Below are 25,683 nucleotides of genomic sequence, written 5' to 3' on the forward strand. Positions count from 1 at the left end.
GTGTTGCCTTCATTTAGGATGCCTTAACCATTGCCAAATTATCTGAGTCAGACAAAGTATGCATTCTGACCACTTTTAAAAGGTAAACCAAGGCACAAAATGTTAAAGAGTTTACAGGCCCATGCCTGTAATCCCAGTAACCCAGGAGGCTAAGGAAGGAGGATTGCAAGTTTGAGGCCAGCCTCATTAATTAGCAAGGCCCTAAGCAACTTAACAAAACCCTGTCTCAAAATAAAAAAAAATTAAAAATGGTTGGGGATGTGGCTCAGTGGTTAATCACCCCTGGATTCAATCCCTAATACCCACCCCACCAAAAAAGAGAATTTATTTGAGCAAAGAGCAATTCATGCATGAGTCAGGGAGCACCAAACTAAAGACGGTTTGGCAGTCCCCTGAGGGAATGAAAGTGGAAGGCTTTCACAGGGTGAACATGGGAAAAAAGCAAAGAAAATATTTGGGTACAGTTTATACAGTACCTTATTTGATTTACCCTGGTGGGAAATCTCCTAGTTATGTAACCATCATTAGTTGGTAGCTTCTGATTGGTTGAATTTAAGTTTCTTTTTACCTTAAAATAGGCATTTATAAGAAATAGCCCAAGTTTCACTTCTATTTGTGAATTAAGCAAGGCAAAGTTGCCACCATGACTTAACTAGCTTTGTCTGCTCAGGGATTCTTCAGTCCTATTCTTTATTTTCATTTACTTTAACACCAGTAATAAAGCAGGGGCATCTGAAAATTATTTTTGTAATGCAACTAAATAGTTTTCTAAAGTATCAAATTTGGCACCTTAGGGGGGAAAAATCAAAGTTTCATCTCACTACCATACACTTATTTGATGATTTGGTATATTTTTATATTTAATTACACAATAGGGGAAGAGGGGAATATATTAAATAGGGTCTTTGGTGTTCGAGGTCTCCCTGGTCTTAATGGGGCACTGGCCATGTGTGACCCTCTATCACCACCAAGCATCTTCCTTTTGCTGGCCCCAGCTCAGGTTCATCCTGGTATGACCCCCCTGTGAGCTCTGAAACTACTGGAGAAGCCACCAGTCTAGGAGAATATCTAATTTCCCTTCATTGCATCCTTTGTCGGACTTGTATATTTCCCATGGTGTTGCCATGGTTAGGTCCTTCCGTGAGAACGAAGCTCACAGGTGAGTTTGCTATTGTCTTAGTTCCTAACCATGGAAAAGGGAGGAAGGGCAATGGCTGAACACAGCTCCAGGATAGGGCTCCAATCTGGTCCAGAAACTTGGATGGGAAAAATCTATCTTTATTTTCACTAACTTTAAAATAAAATTTAGCATTACTTTCGGTTATGAATGTAAGCAAGAAACCCTGGTGATGCCATCAAAACCCATGAGATTTTTTTTTAACCAGTAAAAATCACAAATATTTTTATACCCAATTAAGTTATTGGAAATATCTTGAAGTATCTTGTCACTTGTTACTTATACTTACTGAGGATTTTAGACCCCTGAGAGACCATATGCAGTCTTCTTGTGCACTGATGCTACAGAGCAACATATACATGCACATCATATCTATATCTGGGAGCCTAGATAGCCCATGCTCCACATTGCTCACCCAGAGATACACATTGTTTCTCTGTTATTTCATATCTACAAAAATCTCTGTCTATTTATTTGAAAAGAGAAAACTGCAAACTCTTAGAATTCATTTCTATTGTAATAGTATCAAAGTTGAACCTGAATTTACTTTTTTTTGGGGGGTGGGGGTAGATACTGGGGATTGAACCAGAGTTCCTTTACCTGAGCTATGTCCTCAATCCTTTTTCTTTTATTTTGAGACAGGGTCTTACTAAGTTGTTGAGGCTGGCTTTGAATTTGGGATCCTCCTGCCTCAGCCTTCTGCGTGACAGGAAGTTTGCTACCGTACCTGGACAAATTTACATTTTTTTTGTACTGGGGATTGAACCTAGGGGTACTTAGGCACTGAGACATCCTTTTTATTTATTATTTTGAGACAAAGTCTCACAAAGTAGCTTAACACTTCCCTAAGTTGCTGAGGCTGCCTTTGAACTTGCGATCCTCCTGCCTCAGGCTTCCAAATCACTGGGATTACAAAGTGTGCATCACCATGACCAGCCAAATTGGCAATTTTTTAATATGTTATATTGAAGAAATCGCTTTATTGTTATTTGGATAAAAATACGTATTTCAATTGGAGCTGAATTTTGAAAGTCTTGGATAATTCTGGCATTCCTTCAGAAAAGCCTGTGTTTACCTGGTAAAATGAGTATGTATCATCCCTAAAGAAAAGGAGAACAATAAAACCTATGTCCCTGAATGCCCCCTTTCTGTTCCCCAAAACCTAACCTTAAGGGAACAATGAGAGCCAGAAAGTCCATGTAACATATATCTCAAAGGACACTGACTTTCTCCTATGAACTCCGGGATTTAGGGAAAGTTAGTGTTTTCTGTAGAAATTGACAGTGTTCCTTGGGATGCTAGTCATACAAGCAAACTGAGCATGCTAATGCTGATGACATCACTGCTTCTGCAGACTAACAGCTGTCACTGGATAAAACCTTGAGGAACAGGAGGCACTGCTTGGAAGAACACAGTGAGGGACGTGGGTGCTATCTGCTCAGCCTAGCACTACTAAACTCTTCTTGGAACAGTCTCTGATCTCTTGTAAGCTTTCCCCAATAAGTCACACATCTCACATGCCATCTCCAGGCACTTTCTTTGGCTTTTCTGCAATTGGGCTGTTGACATGACATATATGGATGGAAATTGTCATTTCTTTTGCAACAATACCTCTTTGTGAAATCAGGTTCTTAACCCTTGTTTCAAATCAAAATAAATTGAAAGTCTATTATGATGTGCAGATTGCCTTGTTTTTAAATGTAGGTTTTAGCCAGGAGCAGTATTATAGACATGCAATCCTAGTTACTCAGGAGGCTGAGGCAGGAGAATAACAAGTCTGAGATCAGCATAGTCAACTTAGTGAGACCCTGTTTCAAAATAAGATTTTAAAAAATGGCTGAGGATGTAGCTCAGAAGTAGAGCACTCCTGAATTCTGTTCCCAATACCACAAAAAATAAATCAGTAAAATAAATAAAACAATAAAATATAGGTCTTAATATTATTTAGACCAACAGAGCAGATGATTGTCATTGATAAGTTAGTTGGTTACACTCACAGATCCCAAGAGAAGGGAAACACCATGCCATGGGTTAAGGGGTAAAGGGGTGACATGTGGAAGTTCCGGAGTGTGTGTGACATGCAGAAGCACTGGAGTAGTTCAGAAGACAGAGGGAGCCAGGTGGAAATGTAGGCAAGAGGCTTTTATTTCTATGGTTGGGGTGGGGACGGGGACGACACATGACAGAGAAGGCAGAATAAGCAAGCTCAGGATTAGCCAGTTTGTTTAATTTCAGCAGGCTCTCGGAAGAAGGGGCTGTCCCTTGTTATCTGATAACACATCCTGGAGTGATTTGGACAGACAGTGGCCCAATGTATAAAACCAATAAAGGAGGTAATTGGGGTATGTGCTCTGGATAGGTTGGTTTGTATAAGAAAGTCACACTCCCAGGTGACCAGATGACTCATTTATTATTTCTATGTAACTGGCAAGGCCAAGAAGGGACAGTGTCTCTCACATGGCCCCAGATATCAAAGCATCAAATACAGAGACCAGAAAGTATGGGTCTCACTTTGACATCACAAGTGCTAAAATTAGAATGATACAGAGAATATCTGCAAAAGAATGACATGCAACATGTCTTAAGATATAAACTCAAACTTTAATTTGCCTATATATATTTTTCTTTTCTTTTTTTTATTGGTTGTTCAAAACATTACAAAGCTCTTGACATATCATATTTCATACATTAGATTCAAGTGGGTTATGAACTCCCATTTTTACCCCAAATACAGATTGCAGAATCACATCGGTTACACATCCACATTTTTACATAATGCCATATTAGTAACTGTTGTATTCTACTACCTTTCCTATCCTCTACTATTGCCTATATTTTAAACATACTTTCTCACTACTAAGTACCATGTGTATATCCCAAACTCGTTTTATTTTAATATGTTTTAGTATTTATGTATTAGTTTTTTTACTGCTGCATAACAAATAACCCAAAACTAGTGATTGAAAACAACATTTTTATGTGTAGGTCAAGAATCCAAATGCAGCTTAGCCAAGTAGTTCAGGGTCAAGTTCTCTTGTGCAGCTGTAATCGAGATGTCACCTGCACAGGGAGAGGATCTACTTCTGAGTTCACTCTTGTGGTTGTCAACAGGCCTCAGTTTTTTACCACGTGGACCTCTCCATAGACCTGCCTTGGGACACGGCAGGGTCTTGCCCAGTGTGACCAACCCAAAAGACAGCAAGAGAAAGAACCCAAGAATTCAGGGTTTTTGTAACCTAATCTCAGAAGTGACATCCTATTATTTCTGCTATATTCTGTCCCTCAGAAGGGAGTCACCATGTCCAGCACAAACTCAAAATTTGAACACAGGTACCCAGGGAAAAGTCCACTGGGGCCCACCTTCAAAATGACCTGCCACAATTGATAAATGGATTTCTGTAGAATTTCTTTGGAGGAGGGTAGTTCCGTTTGTTTTGTTTTAATTTAAAAACATTATTCTGAGGCTGAGGATGTAGCTCAATAGCACAGCACACGCCTGCATGCATGATTCCCTGAGTTGGATCCCTAGCACCACAAAAATAAAAATATTATTCTGAAGAGTCCAAAGTTTTCAGTTATACATAGCATAAATAGCTAGAGTCACTCAGTGCCAAACAGATCTGGATTCAAACTTTGTCTCACCCACCAGCCATGTGGACCTTATGCAAGAACTTCACCTTTAGAAACACCAGTTACTCCAACAATAAAATGGAGACAATAACACATGTGTCACAGATGAGACTGAACATATACAACATTAACATTCTGCCCAGATTATATTAATAAAAAGTAATTATTATAATAGAGAAAATAATGTGACTGAATCTCACTCATAATGCAGTTTTCTATTTCATGTAATTACAGAGCTCTGGAATCATCTTTATCAATAGTTGGGTTTTATTCTTTCTTTCCTGGTGAAAGCCTTAAATACCTTAAATCACATACATGATGAAGCCCAATGTGTCTGTCTTCACGCCCCCGCCAAAAACCCCAAGTTTTAATATACCATGTATTATTGTATCTAGATAGATGTATTAATACAAATAACATTAGCATTAGAAGCAGATGCTAGACCAAAATTGTCCACAGGGAGGGAACACGTAACCTAGAAAACTTCTCAGAGAGAACGTCAAGCCTGGTGGTTTGCATTTTCAATCAGCAGGACACCTGTCATGCCGTTCATAGGTAAATAGTGGGAGATGAATTGCATTGGAGAAAGATTAAAGTCCCTTTCCAGCCACCTGCTTCTGACCAGGTGTTCCTTTCTGCCAACACAGTACCAAAATTAATAAGCAGGGAAGAAATAAGTTTACAGTTACAGCATTATCAAGTGATCTGTTTGTGAAACCCTTTTAACAGAGGCGCATGCTGTTGAGGAATCCAGGAACAATTCAGAGGCAGCTGGAAACCTGCTGCCTCCGTTTGTTTGTTCTGTGAGTGGGGAGGCCAGGAAGGCAGGCTTTGGAATGGGCAGGACCGCCACTCATTTTTCGACCTGGAGACACAGGTAGAAACTTTGGGTTCAACCCACTAGAGAAAGTCCCTCCCCCAGATGGTCTCCCTTGCTTGTCCTCCCCAGCACATAGAGGGGAAAGTATCCAGGGAGGAGGCCACAAAGAAATAAGACCCAGCTGGAAATGTGCCACCGCCACACGAGGATTTAAGTTTCGATTTCCCAGAAACCATGAGGGAAACTAAAAGTATTTCTTCCTCCACAGCCCCACTCCCATTCCATTTCACTCTCAATTTCAGGGTAGTAGTTTTTCAAACTGATACCCAAGCATTTGATTTCAAGTATCTATATTAGCACTGAAATTTAAATGAAGTTCCTCTGGCAAAAGTCACATGGGACCTCCTGCTATTATTTCTTACAACTACATGTGACTCTATGATGATCTTAATTAAAAAGTTTATTTTTTTAAATGCTCAGAATTTACTGTAACAAGAACTAATAATAAGAAAAGAGAGAGAGAGAGAGAAGTCCTATCATTAAAGTCTACTTTTTGCTTTTTTTTTTCCTTAGGTAGAATTTATTTCCTATGCCAAACCTGTGTAGATTCTGTACTTTGTGGAAGCTCATGGTACAGAAATAATGCCTGCTCCTTTCTTGTTTTGTCCCCTGACCAATCTGAGAAGATCCTTGATAGCAATTGCCTTAGTCCATTTTCTATTGCTATAACTAAATAGCACGAGTGGAGTGACTTAGGAAGAATAGAGGTTTATTTTCTCTGTAGCGCTGGAGATGGCAAGGTCATTATCAAGGTACAGGCATCTGGTGAAGACCTTCTTGCATCATAACATGACAGAGGGCATCACATGGTGAAACAACAAGCAGATTGGCTCACGTCTTTTCCTCCTCTTATAAAGTCATGAATGTCACCACTAGGGATGCACTTCACGTCCCTATCTAGTTCAAATCACCTCCCCAAGGTGGCACCTCCAAATATCACTAACGTAGGTATGTGTGGATTAAGCTTCCCACACGTGAACATTTGGGAAACACATTCAAACTACAGCAGCACCTGGAAGGTTCTATAAACAAGAACTGGCAAGAGTCTGCTGGTATAAATAAGAACTAATAATAGATGTTGCTTCCAGAGAGATCAAGGGAGGGAGCCAGGAAAAAGAGGAAGATATATTTTTCATGGTAAATCCTTTTTGACTTCTGAATTTTATACATATTATCTAGTTAAAAAATAGTGTAGGGGCTGGGGTTGTGGCTCAGACATAGAGCATTTGCCTGGCATGCGTGAGGCACTGGGTTCGATCCTCAGCACCTCAAAAATAAAAGATTGTGTCCACCTATAACTAAAAAATAAATATTAAAAAAATAAAAATAGTATATGCATATTACCTAGTTCAAAAATATTATTTTCCAAGTCCTACATGTCCTTCAAAGGTCTAGTTCAAACAAGATCTTCTCGATGAAGCCTCTCCCATCCTACCAGGTAAAATTTACGTTCGTCAGGTAGTTAGAAACCTTGGCTACCAGTTGAAAACCCTGAGAGCTTTTCTAAAAATGCTTGTCTGCCCAGACCATCTGACTGAGAATCTCCTCAGGGAGAGGGTCAGTGTGTATATTTAAAAAAATCTTCCCAGGTAATAATGTTCATGTGTCTTCAGGGATGTAAACTTTTGCCCTGATACTTTATAGAGTGCAGTAACTTCCAGTGTAACTGCTGTGCCTGATGTAGTTTTCTCTCTGGAATAAATCAGTACATCAGCTGATTTCTGCTGAAGAGTAAAAGTCATTTTCATTTTAAAAAGTTAAAAACACCTCTTTTATCTTACTTTGTCTCCACAACAGCTCTGTGAGCTGGGCATCATGGTCCTCTGCACAGGGGAGGAAATGAAAAATTGAACTACTAGAAGTTACTAAGAGCCCCTATGCTTCTTTGTGTTGACATCTCCTATGAGATTATAACCAGCATTTGCATCCCCACCCAGAGCCCAACACAGCACCTTTTGTCCCAAGTGACCCAACCGCAGTAATCAACCAAGTGGCTAATGAATAGCCTAGCAGGGCACCAGGAAGTTTCCCTCAGTCACCTAGGATTTCACAAGGTGATTTGACTTCCCGAGAGCATTCCCAAAGTATGGGTAACAGTTTAATCTTCCTATTTCTCTAATTTCTCACTTATCCCGTTCAAAATCACCTTAATTATATGACAAAATGCAGATTCCCAGGTCCCAGATTTACAGAATTGAGATCCCTAGGGGTGGCGTTCAGGAATTTTGTGTGTGACCATGCATGTGCACACATGTGTGTGTGTTAAAATATGTATGACATAAATTCCACCATTTTCACTTCTTTTTTGGAAGCTGAAGCCACAAATTTATTTCACAACAGTTCTGGAGGCTAGAAGTCTGTGATCCAGGTGCCAGCTTGGTCAGGTTCTGGTGAAGATCCTCTTCTGTATAGCAAAGGAAACAAGAGTGTGAAGAGAGCCTGGTGAAGATTTTCTCTACTCTACCCATCTTCCCTATATCCTTATGATATCTGAACCCCTCTTCTTTTCCCCTTATTTTGCTCTAGCTCCTACATATGAGAGAAAACATTTGACTCTTGATTTTCTGAGTTTGACTTATTTCACTTAGCATGATGATCTTTACATCCAATTATGCAGATGCTATAATTTCAGCATATTGGTGCAGTCACCAACTTCCTTAACAAGATTCCTGAAGCTGAAGAAATAAAACCAAGAATTAATAAGTTTCTGTGTAGCAAAGGAAACAATTAAGACCATGAAGAGAGCCTACAGAATGAGAGAAAATATTCACCAGCCAATCCTCTGACAGGGGATTAATATACAAACTATATAAAGAATTCAAAAAGCTTAACTCCTCAAAATAATAGTAACCTAATCAGTAAGTGGGCAAAAGAACTAGGCAAACATTTCTCAAAGGAAGAAATACAAATGTCCAACAAATATATGAAAAGTGTTCAACATCCCTAGCAATCAGGGAAATGCAAATCAAAACTACATTGAAGCCAGGCGCAGTGGTGCATGCCTGCAATTTCAGTGGCTTGAGAGGCTGAGGCAGGAGGATTGCAAGTTCAAAGCCAGCCTTACTAACTTAGCAAGGCCCTAAGCAACTCAGTGAGACCTTGTCTCTAAATATAATATAAAAAAGGACTGGGGATATGGCTTAGTGGCTGAGTGCCCCTGAGTTCAATCCCTGGTACCAAAAAACAAAACAAACTAAATTCATTTTGCTTTAATGGAGAGATGGGTTTATTTCCCTGTTGGTTTTAATTTTTGCAATTGTGTCTTCTTAGTACTTTCTTGTTATTTTTTTTCCATTATTGTGTCAATTTAGGGGGAAAGAACAAATTAAAAGTCATTTTTCACAATATTTGCTTCCTGTCAAACATTTTTTTTTAATCATAAAGATGACAATACTTTCCTTTTCTTTAAGTAGCCCCAACAGAATAAGTTATAGGTCAAGTATTGCTTCTCTGCCCAGGTGTTAATTCTAATTTTTGCTCCAAACAGAGTATATTTAAACAGAAACTGCATAGAGTGTGTATTTCACAGGTTGTGCAAATATCAAAACCGGTTTTAGCTGGTCTGGGTGGGGATCAGAATTTCTACCCACAATTCAGTTGAACCCATCTGTGAAGTAACCAAACCCTCCCACAGAACAAAGCAAACTTGAACAGTGTCTGGCTACAGCAATTAAGTCAGGGTCCTGAAGCTTTGTTTTTCAGAAAGAAAATGCTTATCTGTCACACTCCCTGACCCCTACCCCCAATGGCAGCCTGGGAAGGATTCTTGGGTCTTAATCTCCCAAAGCACCCCTTTGCCAAACAGCACATTTGCAGTTGTGTGGTTGTTTGTGATATCTGTCTTCCCTACTATAGTGTCAGTTCAGGAAGGGACTAATTTTCTTGGAATACACTCCGGTGGCCCAATTGCCTTGTACACTGAGTGCTCAATGAAAGTGTGCCTTAGTGACTGACAACCTTTTAGCCCATGATTAACATACAGCCAAGTAAAAAGGACTCCTGAATTTACCCAGAACATTTGAGTCCCCTCCTGACTTTGGAAAAGTTGCTCACTCTTTCTGAGCTTCTACTTTGTCATCTACAAAATGAAGAGGATAAAGTTTTCCTCAGAGGAAATGAGAGTAGGGACTCATAAGTGCTCAATAGACATTGTGTTCATCAACCAAATTCCTTACACGGTAAATGTTTTGTAATTAATAATATGAAAGAACCATATGGTAGAAAATGAGTCATTCAACAATTGAAGATACAGTCACCACATCTTTGCCTTCCAAAGTCATTATATCCGAGGACATCCTCAAGTAGGAAAAAGGACCTCCCTAAGCATGCAGGAAATCAAGGACGTTTCAGTGAATAAACATGTGTTGATGATCAGCTTCATCTTGCTAGACTCCTTGACTACAAAGTGCCTTAAAGCCTGGAATTCTGGTCTATTTTTCTCAATTGCCATATCTGAGCCAGGGTTGGCTCAGGCATATTTAATACATATTTCCTGAACAAATGACTGCCTGACATAAATCATCTTTATATTTCCTCTAACTTCTGAACTTCTATACATAGGCAAGTAACTAATGTCTGAGAATTCAATTGCTTTACTGTCTTTTGATGTTTATGAATACACTCCTAAATTTTGTTTCTTCTTTGATTAAGATTATATCATATCACTGATTCTGTGGTTTAGCCAAATGACCACCCCAATTTCTATGAGTATGTAGGGGTATGTAGTGACAATGGATTCAGACTTCCCAGAAATGTGTTAAGGTCACCCACCCAGGTGGAGTTTCTAGAACCCAGTCCAATAAAAATATGAAACCAAGCCTGGCACCATGGCACACATCTGTAATCATAGAGACTAGGGAGGCTGAGGCAGAAGGACCTCAAGTTCAAGGCCAGTCTCAGCAGCTTAGCAAGACCCTGTCTCAAACTGAAAATGGCTAGGGATGTAGCTCAGTGGTAGAGTGCTCACCTAATATGTGCATAGACCTCGGTTCAATCTCCATTACCACCACGAGAAAAACAAGTAACCATCAAAACTGTCGATGGAGGTTAGAAGGAGGAAGAAATGGGAGTTGTTCCTTCAATAGATGAATGGATAAAAAAAATGTGGCATTTATACACCATGGAGTATTACGCAGCACTAAAAAATGACAAAATCATAGAATTTGCAGGGAAATGGATGGCACTAGAGCAGATTATGCTTAGTGAAGCTAGCCAATCCCTAAAAAACAAATACCAAATGTCTTCTTTGATATAATGAGAGCAACTAAGAACAGAGCAGGGAGGAAGAGCAGGAAGAAAAGATTAACATTAAACAGATACATGAGGTGGGATGGAAAGGGAGAGAAAAGGGAAATTGCATGGTAATGGAGGGAGACCCTCATTGTTATACAAAATTACATATAAGAGGTTGTGAGGGGAATGGGAAAATAAACAAGGAGAGATATGAATTACAGTGGATGGGGTAGAGAGAGAAGATGGGAGGGGAGGGAGAGGGGATGGTAGAGGATAGGAAAGGTAGCAGAATACAACAGTTACTAATAGGGCATTATGTAAAAATGTGGATGTGTAACCGATGTGATTCTGCAATCTGTATTTGGGGTAAAATTGGGAGTTCATAACCAACTTGAATCTAATGTATGAAATATGATATGTCAAGAGCTTTATAATGTTTGAACAACCAATAAAAAAAAATTTAAAAAAAAAAAAAAAAGAAATGGGAGTTTTTGCTTAATGGGTACAGCCTTTCAGTTTTGTAAGATAGGAAAGGTCTGGAGATCGGTGACACAATAAAATGTTAAAAATACTTGACGCTACTGAACTATCTTAAAATGTTCAAGATGTAGATTTTATGTTATGATCACAATTTTAAAAAATATATTCTTGAAAGTCTCTACCATACACTGAAGAAAGAGGGTGAAAACACCATGGGATAAAAATACTGCACTTTAATCCAGGAATGGTGACACACACCTGTAATCCCAGCAATTTGGGAGGCTAAGACAGGAGGATCATAAATTCGAGGCTGGCCTGAACAACTTCATGAGACTCTGTCTCAAAATAAAAATAAAAAGGTCTGGGAGGTAGCTTAGTGGTAGAGCACCCCTGTACCACCAAAAAAAAAAAAAAAAAAATACACAACAGTACTACCAATAAATAAAATCCCGCATTTTATTTTTAACAGATTGTATAGAAGGTTTCAAGGCTTTTTTGTTTTTGTTTTTGTTTTTAAATCACATACAGAATTCTTACAAATGTAAGCACAGATCTGTGGGATCAAATGGGAACAAAATATCTTCCAAATACTCCATATAGCAAAGTTGAAAACTGAGCTTAGAAAATGAATGCCGGTACTATAAAATAGTGCATGAACATTACCAAATGTTTGCACAAAGTACACAGACCTCGTTTAAATCTGACTTTTTCTCTGGGGGCAGGTCAAACTAATTGAACTGAGATTCATTGCAGTGCTTGGGCTTCGAACAAAGGCAAAGCAGTCATAAACTTTAGCTGGGGCTCCACGACTCCATTCAGGTTTCTCTGCTAGATTTGCAGCCTTTTGTACTCTCCTTCTCAGAGCAAGGTGACTCAGGGTTCAACCCCAACAGAAATAGGATGGGTTTCAAGATATTTATCTTCTGTAGAAACCCGGAGACTATTTTCATTCAACAGCTTTGCCACTTGTGGGTATTTAAGCCATTGTTTTAGGCAGCCACCTTCTAGATGCAGTTAATTTGGGGTGCTTTCAAAATTTCTCATTCACTTCACTTCTCCAAGCATTTGACATTGCTGACCTTTTTTGAAAAGGGTTCCAAGGTTCCTCACCCACTGTGGTTTTGTTTTCCTTCCTGGGAGTCTAACTCAGCTCTTGCTGTGCCTGTGCTCACTTCTGGGTTCACTCAGTGAGCACCAAGGCAGGCATGGAGAGTGTGCCAAGTGTGGATCAAATTGCCACTGTAGCAAGCAGAAACTTGCAGGAACAGCACACCCAAGAGGCATGGGTCCATGGGGAGGTCAGGGAAGGCTGTTGGGTGAGATCTGAAGGATGAGTAGGCATCCCTTGATGTGGTGAAGAGGCCAGGCCATGATCCCCATGTTCAATCCTCAGGCACCTCCAGTTCATCACCAGGATCCTTACTTTGCATAGTGTTTGCTGATTTACAAACCACCTACACACACACACATCACGTCATGTGGGGGAGGACAGGCATTATTAGCCCTTCAGAAAATTGAGGACACAAGGTTCAGACCCATTATGTAGTATACCCAGAGATACATGGTCAGTAAAGAAGGACACTGGATGGGTCTACCTTTCCAGCCCCAAACCCTGGGAGTATCATTCTCTTTCCACTAGTGACTCGTCCACTCCCTGTCATGACTTCAACTTTCACCTCAAAAGAAAGCCCTCAAATCTACCCCTCTGGACTTAACATCTCCTCTTCAGTCATGCATTTCATATTAGCTGCCAGATATTTCTACTGGCAGCTGAAGAAAATATCTGAAACTATTAGTCTTTACAAAAATCCATTTGCTCTTAAGTTTTCTGCTCACAGTTTCGGAGGTTTCAGTTCATGTCATCTGGTTCTATTGCTCTGGGCCTAGGATGAAGCCAAATATCCTGGCAAAATAATGTGGCAGAGGAAATCCGCTCAGTTCGCCGCAGCCAGGGTGGGGGATGGTGGGAGGCCGGCTGGGACCAGATATAGTCGCCAAGGGCATTCCTCCACTGACTACTTCCTCCCGCCATGCCCCACCTGCCACCTCCTCCCAGCAATTCATTTGAATTATTAATTCATCAAATGGATTAAGCCACTGATAAGATTCAGTTCTCATGATCCAATCACTTCCCAAAAGCCCTACTCCTGGACATTGCTACATTTGGAACCAAATCTTCAACATAGGAGTCTTTGGAAACAGTCGGATCCAAACCATAAACCATAACATTCTGCGTCAATGTTTCATTACACCTTTGGGCAACAAACTGTTGCTACCGCTATGCCTAAGATACCATCTAACCTTCAAGGAGTTAACAGCCAAAAAAGAAGATGAGACATATCTCCAAACATCTTCAGATTGGGATATAAAGCTGAAAGCACTATGCTGTTACATAAATATGTATTAAATATGTCACGTGTGTGAGGTATTTGCCTAGGCATTGGAATTAAAAAAAAGACACACTTTTGGTGCATAAAGAAGATGGCAGAGGACCACAGTATTAGCTCCATGAAGGCAGGGATATTGGTTTGGTTCCCTGCTGTATCCCTAATCTTTGGAATAGTACTGATTCCTGAGAATGGAAATTTTGAGTCAACAGCGATGATTTTATTTTTTAGAGAAATCTCACTTTTACACAAAAATGTACAGATGGACTTGGTGGTGCACACCTGTAATTCCAGTGATTTAGGGTTAGGGTTAGGCTGGAGGATTGCAAGTTTGAAGCCAGTCTGGGCAATCTAGACAAAATAAAAAATAAAAAGGTCTAGGAATGTAGCTCAGTGGTAAAGTGCTACTGGATTCAATCCTCAGCAAAAAAACAAATTAACAAAAATGTGCATAGCATTTCTTGTGTGACAGACACTGCTTTAAGCATTTCATAAATATTAACTTATTTATTAGTGCCTCGTTGCCTTTTCCAAAGACTCTGACACATCATGTTTTCACCAATAGGCATGACAACACTTTTCTTATATCCCACCCACTAGCAAGTGACTACATGACTTAAATTTTTACTTATTGTTATTTTAGCTTACATCTCCTTGACTCTAAGTGAATTTAAGTGTCTTTTTACATGTTTGAGGCTCTTAGGATTTGTTCTTCTCTTTAGTGTCAATTCATGTCCATTGCATATTTTCTGCAGGATTTGATCATTTTTTTATCAATTTGTAAGAGTTTCTTGTATATTAAAAATTAACATTTTTCTATCATATACTTTATTAATATTTTCAATCTATTCTTGACTTTGTTTATGATAAGCTTTATCTTATATTTTAAGATTTTGTATACAAATTTGTCTATCATTACTTTTACAGCATTTAAGTTTCCATTGTCAATCTACTTGCCTAGATTTTAAAATCTAAGTCTTTAATTCATCTGTAGTTTGTTTTCATATATGGTATATGATAGTGTCATTTTAATTTTTTTCCAGAAAGAAGTCAACTCTTTATTAAATGACCCATCTCTTTCCCCCTGAAATAAGTTGTACTATATAACTGTCCCTTTGGAATCTAACTCTATGTCTATACCACATTGATTTGTTTACTGCAGCTTTAGTTTCTGACTATCTGGTAGGAAAAACCTCCCCTTTTTCTTTTTCATATCCTAATAATGTTTAATCATTCTATCCAGTTCCAAGAAAAAAAAACACTTATTTTCATTGTAATGAAAACTGCTTGATCTCAATCTTAGGAGAATTATTATTATATTATTATTATTGTTGTTGTTGTTATTTTATTATATAATATCTCAAAACATGGAGGCCTCTTGGCTATTCAGATCTTCTATCACCTACCAAGGTAGAATCAGTTCCTTATATTTTGTTAGTTTCTTGTTAGACCTCTACCTCAGCAATTTTACAGTTTTTATGAATATTACATATGGAACAGTATAGTCCCATTTTTATTTTTACTTGATTCTTATTAAAGTAGAAAAGCTGTTGTTTTCTGCATAGTTATCTTGCTTCCATTTATATTCTCTCTCTCTCTCTCTCTCTCTCACACACACACACACACACACACACACACACACACACGGTACTAGGGATTAAACTCAGCAGCACTCTATCATTGAGCTACATCCCCAGCCATTTTTCCTTTTTATTTTGAGACAAGATCTCTTCTAAATTGACCAGGTTGGCCTCAAGTTTGTGATCCTCCTCCCTCAGCCTCCCGTGTCCTGGGGATTAGATTGTACTGGCTTTTCTCATTCTTTAAATATGTCTTATTGCTTTTCCTTCTGAATTATTTTGGGTTTTCTTAAATGTATATCCCTATCAAAGTACATGTTTTTGTTTATTTTCTAATGTTTATGCTCATTATTTCAGCTTTTTGTCTTGTTTCATTTGCTAAAATAATGTTAAATTATAACAGTAGTACAAGAATCAGTCTGATTTTTGACTAAAATTGAAAGGCTTTTACTGTTTCCCTACTTAAGATAATACTTGTGGGCTGGGGTTGTATCTCAGTGGTAGAGCACTTGCCTCCCATGGGTGAGGCACTGTGCTTGATCCTCAGCACCACATTAAAAATAAATAAATAAAGATATTGGGTCTAAAAATCTATAACTAAAACAATTTTTAAAAGATAATACTTGTATTGGTTTCCGAAAATACTCTTTTCTTCTTCTGTCCCTAATTTTATTAAATTAAAAAAAATACATCACAGCAGTAATTAAAAATGTACAAAGATTTTCACTTGCCTTGATCAGTTCCGGTATGTAGCCTTTTGTCTGTCTAAATATTTCCTTCTATACTTGGAGTTTTTATTTAAAATGGCTGCTGAATTTTAGCAGTTATCATTTGAATACCTAATGAGATTTTCCTCTTCCTTAGGTTGGTGATGTAATGGATTGTGATCACCTTAGTGGAATTTAGATACTGAACCATTCTTGCCGTCGTGAAATAAATCTTGCTTGTTCATTATCTTTTGTCCTTTTGATATAATAAAGATTTTTATAAATTAGTATTGTATTTTTCATTTTGACCACTAAATTGTGAGATTCTTCTATATAGTATTAATTAGTAATTATTAATCTGTGCTTTTTGCTTCTTGGGTTTTATATTAAAATTATATTGGCTTTTAAACATGAATCTTAAGGGTTTTTCTATGGCTCAAAGTAGATAAATATGCATGTTCTAACTAGATCCCAGGTAATGCTGCCGTATCAGTCCCTGGACACAATTTGAGCAGCAAACATTTCAGTAATGACACATTAGAATCATCAGAACTTAGAAGCAAATTAACATTAGAACAATTAATCATCAGAACATTAGAAGCAAATTAACACTCAGCTGTGAAGTCATCTGGCTCTAAGATCTTTCCAGAAGTAAACTCCAATCATCTTACCATTCTTCTGTAATAATTGGTTCATTCCTGTTTTCATTCTTTTCTTGGGTCCATTTTACTAGTTTATATTCTGACATAAAATTGTATGTTTCCTGCAGCTTTTCACATATATGGCCACAAGATTGCCCATAGTGAGTCTCTTAATTTCTCAGGTCCCTGTGAGTATGACTCTTTTCTCATTCTTAATCTCTTCTATTTTCTTTTCTTTTTTTTCTTTCTTAAACCTATATATTGTCTATTTTATTATTCTATTCAATAAACTTTTATTTTCAGTAGACTTGTCATAATTATCCCTTATTTTTTTCTATTTCATAATTTCCAACTTTTACCTTTAAATTCCAACTTTCTAGTTTTTCTAAATTTTTGAGATGATTACTTAGTTCTCTTACTTTTTGGTTTTATTTTTAACTTGTGAAATCATTTGAGGGCTCTAAATATTCCTCTAAGCACAACTTCCAGGATTCTGTCAGTCTTAATAAGAAGTGGTTTTTCTCTTTATTGGTTTCTAGATAGTAAGTTCCCTTTTAAGTCCTTTTTGATTCAAAACTCATCTAAAAGTTTAGTTTGTTCCTTAATTTTTAACTATTTAAGTTTTTATGTCATTATTTATCATGAATCAATGATTTTTCAGCTTTTGATCAAAGAATGTGACCTATATAGTCTGTTGTCAAAGCTATCTTTGCAACCATGCATATGGAAAAATTTTATACAACGTTTATATAAATATTTTTAATGAAAAAATATTTCTCTTCCTGTGGGATGTAAGAAGTGCTTATATGTACTATATAAAATCATGTGCTTCTAGCTGGGCTTGGTGGCGCACACCTGTAATCCCAGAGATTCAGGAGGCTTGGGCAGGAGGATCACAAGTTCAAAGCCAGCCTCAGCAACTTAAGATAGGCACTAAGCAACTTAGAAAGACCCTGTCTCAAAATAAAAAAATAAAAGGGCTGGGGATATGGCTCAGTGGTTAAGCATCCCTGGGTTCAATGCTAGGTACCAAATATATATATATATATCTGCTTCTATTATTAAGCTCATCTGAGTAATTTTTGGACTCGAATTTCTATTATTTTGTTGGTCTGAATGCTTTTTTGATTATTAATTCTGGCTAATAACGAGAAATACATTTTGAAATCTCCCATTATAATTCTGTATTTATAAAATTCTCCTTATTTTTACATATTTAGCTGCTAAGTTTTTTGATGTCTGTAGCACTGTGTCACCTTTGTCATATGTGTCCTTTATCACAGCATTAAGGGTGCTCCTTATATTATAAATGCTTTCATCCTGAATTCCACTCCATTGATGCAAATGTTGCCATTTCTGCTTTCATTTCTCATTTGCCTAACCTTCATTTGCCTATTATTTTATTTTTAGCCTTTTATTATCACTTTGTTTCAAATATGAATCAATATCTTGATATCAAATATGAATCATATCTTTGCCTTAATATTTTTCTAGCCCTTCAAACTTCAGCTTTTTAATAGAGTTCATTATTTCCTCCCTAAATCCCTTTTATTTTCTATTATAGTTTCTAGAAAATAGAATGTAAAATAGAATAGAATAGAAAATTGTGTTTTCTATTATAGCTGTCAATCTTAATTGTGTTGGAAAGCTCTTGTTTTGCTGTGGAGCTTCCAATCCCCCTTGCTCTGACAAGGGACCAGATCTTCTGTTGGGTGTTCCCTTCCCTACTCTCAGCCCAGGATATGAGGATATACCATTCAGAGCATATCCATGCCCACTTCAGGAGAGGGCTTGTGACTGCAACCTGGCCAATTGAGCAGCACCTTCCTCTAGCCTCAGGGACCCAAATGAAATGACAACAGTGCAATTGGACCTAAACAAGATGGCCACTTCAGAGGTACTACAGAGCACAGGCCTGTAGAAACCAGACCCTTTGGGCTCAAATCCTGGTTCTGTCTTTTATTTGAAACTTTGGCCCTAGTTGCTTACTTTTTCTCAGTTTTCCTACCTGTAAAATAGTATGTATCTCATAGCATTGTTGTAAAAATTCTGTGTCAATATGTGTAAAATACAGAACAATGCCTATGGAGTAATAAGCAAATAGTTGTGATAACTCTTGTCATTGCATATTTTCTTACACCAGGATATGGGAGCCGTTGACATTAAGGTGCACATGGAGTTGAGGAGGAATGAAGTCAGCATGAAGGACAGTAGAGCCAAGAGTAGAAACCTCGTTTGAGGGAACAAGGAGTTCCAAAACTGGTTATGCCTGCAATTCTTCAACAGTGTGAGCCCCCCAAATCCCCTATTTGCTTAATATTCTGTGGCTTGTGTCCAAAAAAAAAAAGTCCTGACTTACACAACTGTTAACCTAGTGACCCAGGTTAGAAACTTGGAGCCATTTTTAATTCTTTCCTGTCCCTCACTGTCCACATCCAACATGACACATCCACTCATTGTACTTCCCCAATTTACTTTCACTTTGATTCTTTGTTTCTACTCTTACAACAAAGGGGGATGGGGAGAAGGAAAATGAATGTTTCTGAATACTTATTAAATACTAACAGCTGAGCTAGGACCTGTGGATTTTTTAATCCTATCAACAATCCCTTGAGGACCCTGAAGTGCAGAGACTGTGAATAACTAGTTTAAGGTCCCACAGTGAGCCAGTGGTGAGGCCACACTGGGCACCACTGTGGATATCATCTAGATAAATGCTTGCTGAATGTCTAACCCCAAGAACAACACCTACAGAACTCACTCCTGTCAGTACCGCACGCGGCATTGACATGCATGTCTACTCAGTCTTTTTTGAACATGGCAATGACCCTCAATCAGTCTACTTGTTGTGGAACAGATGAGGCAGGACACCGAGGAAATAACAGGAAGCAGGTTTATTGGCTGCAGCCAGGTCCAGAGGGGGAAAAGGCTTTCACCACAGTGGATCAATCCCCTGAACCCTGACTTTAGAAAGTTTCAGAACTTTTTACCCAGTGTGTAGGAGGAGGGGCTCAGAGGCTCACCATCTACAGAAGTCTACACAAAAGCAGCTTTTTTCACTGTTCTGGGCTTTGAGCCCAGGCCTGGAATTCAAGCCTCTATGGAGGCCTCAGGTTAGCCTTTCTTATCACATCCTGCTTCTGCAACACACCTCCCGCCTGAAAACTTTTTCAGAAATTCTTGCTGACTGTCTAAGAACAGTTATGATGAGGGTCTCTGGAGAAGCTTAATTCAGATTTTCTGTGGAGGAGTGGGTGCCACTACATACTCATGTCAGAGTCACACATAACTGTACCCTTGTTTTTCTCAGGGCTTCAGTCATCAGCCACAAAGTCTACCTATTCTCAGTCCCAAAGCTTGCTGCCAGTCTATTTTCAAAGAAAGGAGTAACTCCAGCTAAGTTGTAATCGTGTCACATTCTTTAATTATAGAAAGAAACAAATGCCTAGCGATTGTCTTGGCATAAATTCACACATACATGTACGCACACACAAGCACTGCCAGTCTGTCTCCTTAAAAATAAAGCTCTTTCCAGAACAGGCCTGTAAAGATACTTGACTTCCTCCATTCCTGGGCTCTTTACATTGTCCATTAGAAAATGCTTATTCCTGGGCTGGAGTTGTGGCTCAGTGGAAGAGCGTTTGCCTCACACGTGTGAGGTCCTGGGTTCGATCCTCAGCACCACATAAAAACCAATAAAAATAAAGATATTGTTTCTATCTAGAACTAAAACAATATTCTTAAAAAAGAAAGAAAATGCTTATTGCTAAGTGAAATTAGCCAATTCCCCAAATCCAAAGGTCAAATGTTTTCTCTAACATGGAACGCTAACCCACAATAAGCGGGGTGGGGGACAAAAAAAAAAAAGAATAGAAGTTCAGTAAAGTAGACAAAGGGAAATAATGGGAAAGGAGTGGGACTAGGAAAAGGAAAGACAGCAGAATGAATCTGACATAACTTTCCTATATACATGAATATACCACAGTGAACCTCACCATCATGCACATCCACAAAAAAAAATTAATTTTTAAAAAATAATTATGGGTATATGGCAGAAAGGTCAGTAGAGGGAAGGAAGCTGAGGGTGGGGGAGAGAAGGGGAAGGCGAGGTACTGGGAACTGAATTAGAACAATATATACTCCATGCTTGTATAATTATGTCAAAATGGATTCTACTGTCATGGATAACTGAAAAGAACCAATAATTTTGAAAAGAAAGAAAGAAGAAAATGCTTATTGCTCATCGGGCAAGGCAAAGGAGTCCCCTCTCAGTTCCTTTAATCTGCTGAGCTCATGCTGGGTTTTGCCCTCTATCCAGATGCTCTCCCCCACACACTTGCAGCCAGCACTTGCTCTTCCTTTGAGTCTCTCCTTTGGGTCTCCTTTGGGTCTGTCCTTTGGGCCTCTTCTTTGGGTCTCTCCTTCATGGGGGGCCTTTCCTGCCCACCTGAAGGTAGAGTTCAAATGTCAGCCCTTGATGGTTTCCTTTGAAGCCTATAGAACAACATGCAGCCATTTACCTACTTGTATGTTTAGTTGGGGTTTATGTCCAGATGGGTTTTCTTTTTTGTCTTTCTCCTTTATCAGAATGAATGGGATGGGTGTCTTCAGAGCAGGAAACATGCTTGTTACCATTGTATCCCTCCTGCCTCACACAGGCCTGATGTGCAGCACCTGCTCAAAGTTTATTTGGTAAATGAATGAATAAAATAATCAGCGACTGGAACATGAAGTCTGTGGGTTGATTTTATTCTAATTACAGATGACCTGATGGATCCCTTTAATGCAGCTAGATAAGGTAAATGATAAAATGGGTAAATCCCCAAACCTAGAACCTCTTTTTTGATAGAATTCAGTTGTTCCCTAAATGATTACTGCATTATTTTCCTCTTGTGTGGATGGCTTAGACTACAACTCCAAAGATACTTTAATGCCATCCCATGGGATCCTGAATTCTCATGCCTTTGTCTGGGCCCCAACACTAGAGTTATCTGAACTCCATAATGGCAAAATTTCATGTCTTTACCTTGCCCCACTGGGGAGGCAGGCAGGTGAGATATACTACTGTGGAGAAGAGGGATGCCCAAGACACTCTGGAAAACCTAAAATCAGACACATATTCTGAGGGGGGCCTGAGGTGTGACAGCAGAGGGAGAAAACATGACTAGCACATCGCTTCTTCATTTCCAGGCTCTCTGTCCTGGTGCTCACTCTGTCCTCAGGGCAGACCCATGAGGTTGAAGCTGTGACCACCATTTTGTATTTGAGAGTAGTGGAAAAGCATGGGCTTTGATGTCAGGTAGGCCTGGCTCAAATTTCCCCTTTCCTAAATTACCCACTTAGGGCCGCTGGGCACTGGCTGCTCAATACACAAGTCATCACAACACTTAAGGCAGTTGTGTGGGGCTCTTTCTCCGTACTTCAAGCAGTCAATCAATCCTGGCACCAGATTCTGCAGCAGATACCAGCTGCATGTCCCCTTAACCAGTCCAGTTCTGATACTGTCTACATAACAGTAGCATTGGATCCCACAGGTTGAGGGCTTGATCCCACAGGCTCTCTCTCCGTTTCAGAGGCCAGTTGTAGGTGCAGGCATGGCTTGTGCTGTTGACTCATCAGCTATCACTTGGGACTCCCATGGACCCCTCCTTGAGTTTGATTCATTTCCTAGGATGATTCATAGCACTCAAGGAAAGACTTATGTTTATTAGCCTATTATAAAGGGTATTCCAAAGGACACTGAGGAACAATAAAGAGATGCATAGGGCAAGGTATGTGGGCAGGGGCATGTGGGCAGGAGTATGGAGCTTCTGTGCTTTCCCTGGGGCACACCACTATTCAGATATTCAGCTATCTGGAAGCTGTCTAGATCCAGTCTTTTTTTTTTTTTTTTTTAATTCAAGCTTCATTACATAGGCATAATTGGCTAAATTATTGACTGTTTGGTGATCAACTCAACCTTAAGACTCTCTCCCCTTCCTAGAAATTGGGCTGGGTGGGGAGAACTAAAAGATTCCAACTTGCTGATCATGCCTTGGTCTATCTTGTGACCAGATCCTATCCTGAAGCTACCTAGAGGCTGTTGGCCACCAGTCATCTTATTAATTCACACAAAAACATACTTATCATTCTGGAGATTCTGAGGACTTCAGGATACCAGGAAATAGGGTAAATAGTAAATACGTGTTTCACAATATCACAGGTAAGTTACTTAACTTCTCTGGGCTCAATTTCTTGATCTTTATCATAATAATAATAATAAACACTGATTTTTTTCTGTGTCAATTGGTAAAGCTATATATAGATACATTCATCAAAATGAACTTATTTGTGCACAGCACATACTGGGTACTCAATAATCAAAGTTATTTATTAAAAGGACTATCAAAGATCCACACCGGAAGTGGCCTAGAATGTGAAGACCTCTTGCTTCATAAGATCCAGGCTTCGTGGTTTGTCTTTCCTCCAAGGTCGTCAGCTCTTCCAGGACAGAAATGGGGCCTCATATCTTTTTGATTTAGTGACCTAGATATGAAGTGGTTATTATTTACACACTAGCCTCCCAAAATAACATAGCACTTATTGTGCTGATACTGACTTTTCTATCCAATGATACGTGTGAATGGTAATAGATGGCGCAAATGCCTCTCTGAATAAGTCAGCACCAGGATATCCCTTCCCACTTTATCTGCCAAGTCCAGGAACAAGCCTCTCAGCACACTTCTGGCCAGGAAGAACATGAAGCAGGGTTTTAGTCAAGTGAGTCACTCAATTTTTATATTCAGGTATCATGAAAGGAAATATGACTCCTAAGACTCATACCTATAGGAATGAAGGAGATTTTAACCTCTGCTAAACTAATAGATTTTTAGTCAGCAAAGTTGGAAACAATCAAGGTATTTAAATACAATATAATGTGTGTGTGAGCCTACCTAATGATTCATTATGTGATTCATTTCCCATCTCACCCCTCCACCTGATTCCTTAGAACTTCCAATTTTACCTACTGTGATTTTCTGTTATTCCATCCCCCTGCCTTCCATCTGGCCTCAGGCCCTCTGCAACCCTCACTTGCTATGAAATTGCTCCTTCAGGCCTCCATGATGTCAGTTTTACCTTCTAGAATGCAGGCTCCGCACTGACCCCAGACCAATGGTTCCAAAATGCCATTGACCATGTGCCTGCTTTGCCCCCAATCCTTGAGTATCTCCCCTTGTCTAGACTTTCCAGCTCTTTAGCTTGGAATAGCCAAATAACCAGGCATTAGGGTTCAGAACGTGAAATCCTAAAGCATCCCAAGTACTTTGAACTGAAAGAATCTGGAAAGCCTCAGGAGCAAGGTCTCTCTGACTTTGTCTTGCCTTCCTATCTCTTGCCCTCCTTCTTCCCTGAAGCAATTGATAGAAACCAGAATTTCTCTTTCCCATGGCAAGTCATTAAAACTAAACCTCTCTGCTCCAGAGCAAGCCATAAAACCTAGGAAAGTCACTCTCTCCCTTCTACCTTCTCTCCTAAAGACTCATTCCAGAGGGCGTCCTGTCCTGTCCTATATATCCAGCAGGAAGGAATGCTGCACAGAGCCCAGGAAGAATCTGGACAGATGAGCCTTGCCTCATTTCCCTCTCTGTCCATTTCCATTCGGTCATATCCTTTGTCCCATCACATTTCCACACAGCCCTCATTCTTCCTCAACCCTAAGCATAAAAACAGTGCTCCCAGGATCTTTAGGTCTTCATTTCTGAAGCCTCCATCCTGCATAAGGCTTTATTAAACAAATTCATTATGCTTTTCTTGTGTGGCCTGTCTTTTGTTAGAGCTGAGTGTCAGCTGTGACCCTTAGGATGAGTAAGGAAATGCGTCACACATTTCTACCCTGCAGTGGCAAGAAGGAATATTGAATGTCTTGGAATTTTTTGAGATTTAAGGCTGGCTGCCCAATTCTTACTTCTTAACAAGTTTCCAGAAGCTTTTTAAAAATTGTTATTATTTTTAATGAACCTCAAGCTGGGCTAGTTTAGGCCTCACTCACTAGCCCACATGGAAATCATATGCTGCTTTATAATTTTATGTTTTGCAGTGCTGGGAATCAAACCCAAGGCCCAGCATATGCTAGGCAAGCAGTCTACCATTAGAGTCCTTTTTAGGGAGTAATGAAATTTTAAGAATCTGAAAAAAATAAACAAGCCTTGGACCTTCATCCAATGTGAGTTTTCCAATCTGTCCTAGTGAAGAATGTTATCTGGAAAATGTCACAAAAAATAAATGCAATGAGATTGAATGCTGAGTCTACTTTCTTAAATATAAATACATTGGCACCCCTCCCCCAAGTCAGTGAAGAAAGGCAAGATGTTTTTTCTCCACTCTTCCTCATTCCTCCACCCCCAATCTCGTTGTAAGAACAGTGTTCTGTGTTCTGCTAAGCTTCTGATTGTCATGGGCTTTGGTCCACTGTAGTTAGCCCAGGGGTGGTAGGTATTTTTGCAACACAGAATATCTTTCAGTGTTGCAACCCTGTTGTCTTTCTCTTCTATCTTCTTTCAACAGAAAGAAAAAAAAAAATCTTGCTGGAGGTGTAGCTCAGTGGTAGAGTATGTACTTAGCATACTTGAGGCCCTGGATTCAATCTGTAGCACCAAAGCCAAATCAAAATCTAAACCAAAACAAAAAATGTAAAGTCAGTAAAATCTTACTATACAACTAAGACAAGCCAAGGAGGAAACGAGTGGTAAATGCTAACTATTTGCTTAGGTTACTCTTAAAAACCCACATCTGCAATATGAAATTGTCTTTTAAATTAAATTTGGTGGTAGTGATTCCTAAGAGCTTGTAGTATCATACTTTTTTCTTTTGCTACTAAGAGCTGAGGGTGTAACCCAGTGTCAGAGCACTTGCCTAGCATGAGTGAAGCCCTAGGTTCCATCCCCAGCATGACAAAAAAAAAAAAAAAAAAAAAAAAAAAAAAAAAAAAA

The 25,683-nt window shown here is 39.0% G+C and overlaps 1 long non-coding RNA gene across 2 annotated transcripts in view; it reads right to left on the bottom strand.

Moving 5' to 3' along the window:
* Nucleotides 1–7,988: 7,988 nt before the first annotated feature.
* LOC125611063 overlaps nt 7,989–25,683 on the bottom strand; it is a 29,143-nt gene continuing 11,448 nt past the window's right edge. Inside the window, exons 3-5 of one of the 2 annotated variants that reach the window (XR_007341171.1) lie at nt 21,239–21,388; nt 21,051–21,161; nt 7,989–8,091 (exon numbers count right to left, since the gene is read on the bottom strand). This is a non-coding gene — a long non-coding RNA (uncharacterized LOC125611063). Of the gene's footprint in view, nt 8,092–20,832; nt 21,162–21,238; nt 21,389–25,683 lie in introns of those variants that run through there. The other variant, XR_007341170.1, reaches the window with a different exon arrangement.

This window comes from Marmota marmota, unplaced genomic scaffold, assembly GCF_001458135.2.
Source record: "Marmota marmota marmota unplaced genomic scaffold, marMar, whole genome shotgun sequence".
Classification (NCBI taxonomy): domain Eukaryota; kingdom Metazoa; phylum Chordata; class Mammalia; order Rodentia; family Sciuridae; genus Marmota; species Marmota marmota.